Source organism: Malaclemys terrapin, chromosome 20, assembly GCF_027887155.1.
Source record: "Malaclemys terrapin pileata isolate rMalTer1 chromosome 20, rMalTer1.hap1, whole genome shotgun sequence".
Lineage (NCBI taxonomy): Eukaryota > Metazoa > Chordata > Testudines > Emydidae > Malaclemys > Malaclemys terrapin.
Genome location: NC_071524.1, coordinates 13,196,716 through 13,202,715, shown reverse-complemented (window position 1 = coordinate 13,202,715; position 6,000 = coordinate 13,196,716).

Genomic DNA, 6,000 nt, shown 5'->3' with positions numbered 1-6,000 from the left:
GGGGCCCAGGCTGGGCCCTTCTCCTTCCCCCACCTACGCTGCAAGCAACAAGGACACTCTGAAGGCTCCAACAGAGGGGACTGGCCCAGGTTTCAAGGGTGAAACCTGTGTACTATGAACTGCAATATCCACTGGGGTGAGAAAAACTGCTTAATCTAGAGGTTGCCCAGAGTTTAAACCAGTGGTCTCCAAACTTTTTTGATCCCACACCCCTATCAGTAAAAAGTTTTTGAGCACGCACCCCCCTGCCGCGCCGGCTCTACCATTTTTGCCAAAGCAAAAAAAAAAAAAAAAAAGCGTTCCTCCCGTCGCGCACCCCCAAGAATCCTCTTGTGCCCTCCCTGGGGTGCGCGCACCCCACTTTGGAGACCACTGGTTTAGACTGTGGGGTTATATTTTATTTTGGTAACTAACTCTGACTTTTTGCCTATCACTTAATATCACTTAAAATCTCTCTTTTGTAGTCAATAAACTTCTTTTGCTGTTTATCTTTACCAGTGAGTTTGCCTGAAGCGTGTGGCACATCTGCTCAGGTTTGCAAAGGCTGGTGTATGTCCACTTTCCATTGACGAAGTCAGGGCCATCCTTTGGATTTATGGGGCCCTACGCAGGATTATTAAACTGGTGCCCCTGTGCCCGACTTGCTCTTAGCAACACAAACATAAGCTGACAGTATTGGAAAACTTGTCACATGCCCTTTATTAAAACCAGTTTAAACTAATTAAGCACACTGTAATGCTGATGGACTATCCTTGCACTAAAGGAGTAGCACTATAGAAAAAATTCTGATTTCTTGGCAGAATGATGCAAATAATATAACTTTTTTAATTTGTCAACATTTGATTGGAAATTTCTATGAAGAGGTATTGAAACAAGGATTTGTTTTTAATTCAAAGCAATCTTTCCGGCTTTTTTGGCCGCAAAATCAGTAATAATGTCATCGTCTGACAAAGACAAAGTGATGTCTTGTTCGATTGCAAGAACAGCAAGACCAGTCAAGTGTTCCTGGCTCATTGTAGAGCGGAGATAGTTTTTAATGAGCGTTAGTTTTGAGAAACTCTGTTCTTCCGATGCTACTGTTACAGGAAGTGTCAATAGAATATGAGTGGCAAGGTACACATTAGGATATTTGTCAACACGTTTGCTGCTATGAATAAACGTACAATGTCCATCACCGATTTTGCATGTGACAACATTGATGACAATATACTCAACTCCTTGTACAGTTGAAGTCCATTTAAATCAGAACTATCCCCGTGCTTCAGGAAGCGCTCTAGGTTCTTGCATTTTGTCATTAGTTCCTCCTGTCAGGGCCGGCTCCAGGCACCAGCCCACCAAGCTTGTGCTTGGGGCGGCACCTGGAGGGGGGCGGCGCGGCGCTCCGGCCCCCGGGGAGAGCGGGGCCCTGGCTGGGGCTCTCCTCCTGGCCGCCAGGGGGAGAGCAGCGAGCCCTGGCTGGGGCTCGCTGCCCTCGCACCGCCCTGCCCCCTGCGCTCTGGCCGCCGGGGGGAGAGCGGAGCCCCCGCCGGGGTTCACCGCCCTCCCCCCGGGGCTCCGGCTGCCCTCCCCCTCCGCGGGGGGGGGGGAGGCGCCCGGCGGCTTTTTTGCCTGGGGCAGCAAAAAAGCCAGAGCCGGCCCTGCCTCTTGTTTTCCTATTTCGTTGAATTTAGTTCTGTCATACCAAATCCAAACTCTTCATGGTGTGCTCGTAACGTATTAAACCTTTCCTCAATGGCAGATATTGCTTTATCCATCACAACATTAAAAAATTCAACCTCAAATTTATTTTCTGGATTGTCTATGGGCTCATCTGCTCCTTCATCTTCCGCTTGCCGTTTTTTCCTCGAAACTCTTGTCACATTCGGACATGAAAAGTTTGGTTCTACACCGAGTGCTTGTGCAAGCTCTCTCGCTGTAACCTGTGCTTCTTTGAATCCGTTTTCTCTGTATTTCACTAAAAAGTCTCGTGTGTTGTTTCGTAAGGTAAGTGTTGAATCAAGCTGCATTATTTTACTTACACTTGAGATTTTAACAAGAATGTCATACCAGATTACAGCAGATGTTAGAAACTTGAAGCTGGATATATCAGAGGCCAATGATCGTGCTTCACTTTTAGCTTTTGGAACTCTGGCTTCTTCCGAAAGAGCAACCAGTGCTTCGTAAACTTCCTCAGGTTGATATCGCAATGTTTTTGCACTCTCTACTGTGCTTTCCCAGCGTGTCTCAGATAGAGGCTTAACAGTAATACCACTGACATGTGATTTGAATATTTGCCATCGTTGAATGGAAGCTGACAAGAGCACGTAAATGCGTTGCAGCAACCCAAAAAAAGAAATCGCTTCTACAGAAGACATGGCCATATCACACAAAATCAAATTAAGGCTGTGGCATGCACACGGAACAAAAAAGGCTGGTGGATTTTCTGCCAGCAATCTAGCTTGCACGCCAGAAATGCATCCTCTCATATTGGCGCCATTATCATAGCCTTGTCCTCTAATGTTCATTACAGACAATCCCATTCGTTTTAGTTCATCAAGGAGAGCCTGAAGAAGTCCAAAACCTGTAGTGTCCTCTACTTCTAAAAATGTGATAAATGATTCCTTAATTGTAATCTGTGCTGAATCACTAATGTCGACAAATCTCACTACTAACAACATCTGTTCTTGATGACTTATGTCTGGACTGCAATCTAGAATTACGGCAAAATATTTTGCCAAAGAAACCAATGAAACAATTTTGTCTCTCACTTTACCACTCATTAGCATGATCGGTTCATTTTGAATTCTTGGTCCCAAATAGTGGTCATGTATTTCATTTTCAGTTACTTTTCGGAGATGTTCCCTCATCGCTGTGTCAAATTTTCCCAGCAGTTGTACAAGGCTCCAAAAATTGCCATTTTGGGGCTGGTATAATTTCTCAATGCTTCCTCTAAAAGCAAGATTGTTTGTTGATAGCTATTCGACGATAGATAAGAGACGTTCAAGAACAAGACACCAGTGCTGCTTCTCTGACTCCAGCAATCTTTGATTTTGGGCATCAAGAGTTGTTTGATTTTTTTAACCTTACATTCGTCTCACACCATTTGTGCACACTTTCAATGTGGTATTGTTTCTTTTCATGTTGCGGTAACGCGTGACTAAGATTTTGCCAATCATTAATACCCATGGTTGCTATTTTAAAATTGCAACTGTTGAAAATCTTGCATGGGAAACAAAATACAGCATCCTTGCATTTAGAGTACACAAGCCACCGTCGGTTGACAATTTCACCGTTAGAAAGTCTTTTGTAGTAATTGTTTTCTGTGAATTTCCTACCTCTAATGTCTTTAGGATATTCAAGACCTTCTATTCTCACAGGGCCTCTCTCAAGTATAATGGCACGGAATTCATTGTTTAAAGATTGCGGCCATGCGCCAATGTCATCTATATCCCATGCTAGTACAGTTTCAACTCTTGTACTTTCTTGGTTTCTGTCTGCGTCTGTTTCAAATGATTGTTCTGTGTTTTGTTGCGTTTCTTGAGCTTCGTCAGCATAAAAATTTTCTTCAGCAGTTACTTGATGATCTTGATCAACTTCGTTGTTTTCATGACGTACAAACTTAAGTATAGAACCCTTCTGTGCTTGTATTGCTAATCCTATTTCACGTTTCCGTTTTCTTTTCTGTGACCCGGAAAGTTGTTTTCGATAGGACATAATTTATAAGGGTGTTTTGTTAAAGGAAATAACTGTTCAAATTCTTGTCAGATTATCAGAAATATTATTTAAAATAACTAATATAGGATAGCCGTGAGTCTGTGACCTTGAGCGAGTGTGAAGACACCTCACAAGGTGCTCCACCCTGACTGAGACACGGTAGAGTTGGAAACCTAGGCCATTTTTACAAAGTCACTTTTTAGTTTTAAATGTATAGTGGGCATCAGTCTTAATTTTAGTGACAACTCTCTATCAACCTTATACTGTAAATAGATTAATGGCATTATCCAGTTTAATGAGCTGGGTTTCCAAGCAGTGGGAAAATATAACCCTAGTTTTACTCCTAGGTAAAGCACAAAGAGACCAAAATGAAGTCAGCACAGAATCATCTCCTCTAGATTAAGGTAGGACAGAAATGTTACAGAAGTCATGGAAAGCATGGACAGAGACAAGCCAATTTCTTTTTCCAACGTAATGTGCCCTTGTTACAGAAGGACCCTCTCCAGGTTTTGTCACTCATCCTTTCTGATCAACAATGTCAATTACGACACTGAACTTCCATCACCAGTTCATTTTACACAGACCGCTGAAGAATCAGATGATGAGAACTTCTGATCACTTGCAATCGTGACTGGATATCAGAGTACTATGCTAGCAGGATGACTGCTTGAAGAGCCACTCTTTTCCATCAAGAGCTTATTCAGAAAAAAAAAAAATCTTTGACATATTTCTGTGTTGCCCCCACACCTCTAAGCTCTGCCTGTCCATACGTCTGACCTTAACGTTGTCCAGTCCTTAAATTGTGCCTTTTTGTTGGGAAAGACGTTAGCAATAGCAGCACATTTTGGGCACTGCCAGAAATACGTGATAAATCACTGCCTCTAAAGTTCCATCAAAACCGGACATCTTCACAGCTCTAGCAGATTCTTCGCAAGGTGTCCCTGGCCTGTTTGACTCACGTTAACCGTGTATTTGCTTTATGAAAGTTGGATAAAACATTGTGAAAACTTAAGACATTGGCTGCCCAACCTCTGGGCTGGCAAACTATACTGACTCACTGGGGGGAAAAAAAAGCAAGAGAATCTTAGTACGACATATGGTCACTCTGTACACTAGTCAGGGGATGAGCATATTACGGTTGGTGGAGGGCTCTATTCAGCAGTAACAGGGCTAGAGGAAAGCTTGTCAACATTTTTTGTTTCTCTGATGAAAATTGGCCCAACCCCTGCCCCAAACCAAACTTGTCACAAATACTTGTCAACAACTTAATTTTCTGTTTTTGGCTAAGATACTGATTGTGTGTGTTTTTTTCCCCCTAATATTGAAATTGGATTCAGGCTCGTTAGCAAGCATTTTTGGCAAACCAAATTGTTAAATGACACTCTAAACGGCAACACAGTCCTGCTTGGCTCACCCCCGGCCTGCTGGTCCCACAGCTGCAGTAGAGGAGGAGATAGGTGGAAAGCTACAGGACCCCAAAATCCACCTCTTGGGGTGCAGAATGTCAACCGCAGCAGCAAACCCTCAGGTCAGGTCACCACACCACCGGGCACCACGGACCATGGTGACGTTAGTGCAGCATCTGATCTCCGGGACGGGGGACCCGCGGGGGCCACGCAGCTCCCCCCGGATCGGATGGCTCGCGGCCTGGCGGGGGAGAGACCCACTCCCCACCCCAGCTCCGCCAGCTGCGTGTGCAGGCTCCAAAACCAGCCCCTGCTGCTGGGCTGGCAACCGGGGGAGTGAGTCACTTTCACTTCCAGCCCGAGCAGCACCTCCCCCACCCAGCCCTGCCAGAAGGGGGGTTCCTCTGCAGGGGGGCGATGCACCTTATGGGGAGCAACAGAGGATACCACCACAGCCGCCCAACCTGCCTGGCCTCACGCCGGGGAGAGTTTCACACCCAGGTGAGTCCTTCCCCTGCCCCCGCCCCAGACCCAGAGCCCCTCCCCCCGCAGCCAGTCTCCGCCCTCGGAATGCGCCGCCCGCGCCAAGCCCGGCTCCCTCTAGGACCCAGCCCCGCTCCCGTCCCGTCCCGGCAGAGTGGGGCCCCACACACACCGGGGCCTTGTGCAGCTGCAGTGGCGGGTGTGTAAGCACCGCCCCGCTCCCGGCCTGGGGGGGTTTGGGGCTTCCCCATTGGCCCCGCAGCCAGGCTCCGCCTACCCGAGCGACAGATCCTGGCAGCGCCCCCAAATCCTGTGGGGTTTGCCCGTCAGGGGGGTGGCTGCCCCAGAGCAGCTGGGACGGGAACGGGGGGCTAGGGGCCTGCGGCACCAGGGACATGTGCGGGTGGCAGCTTGGAGG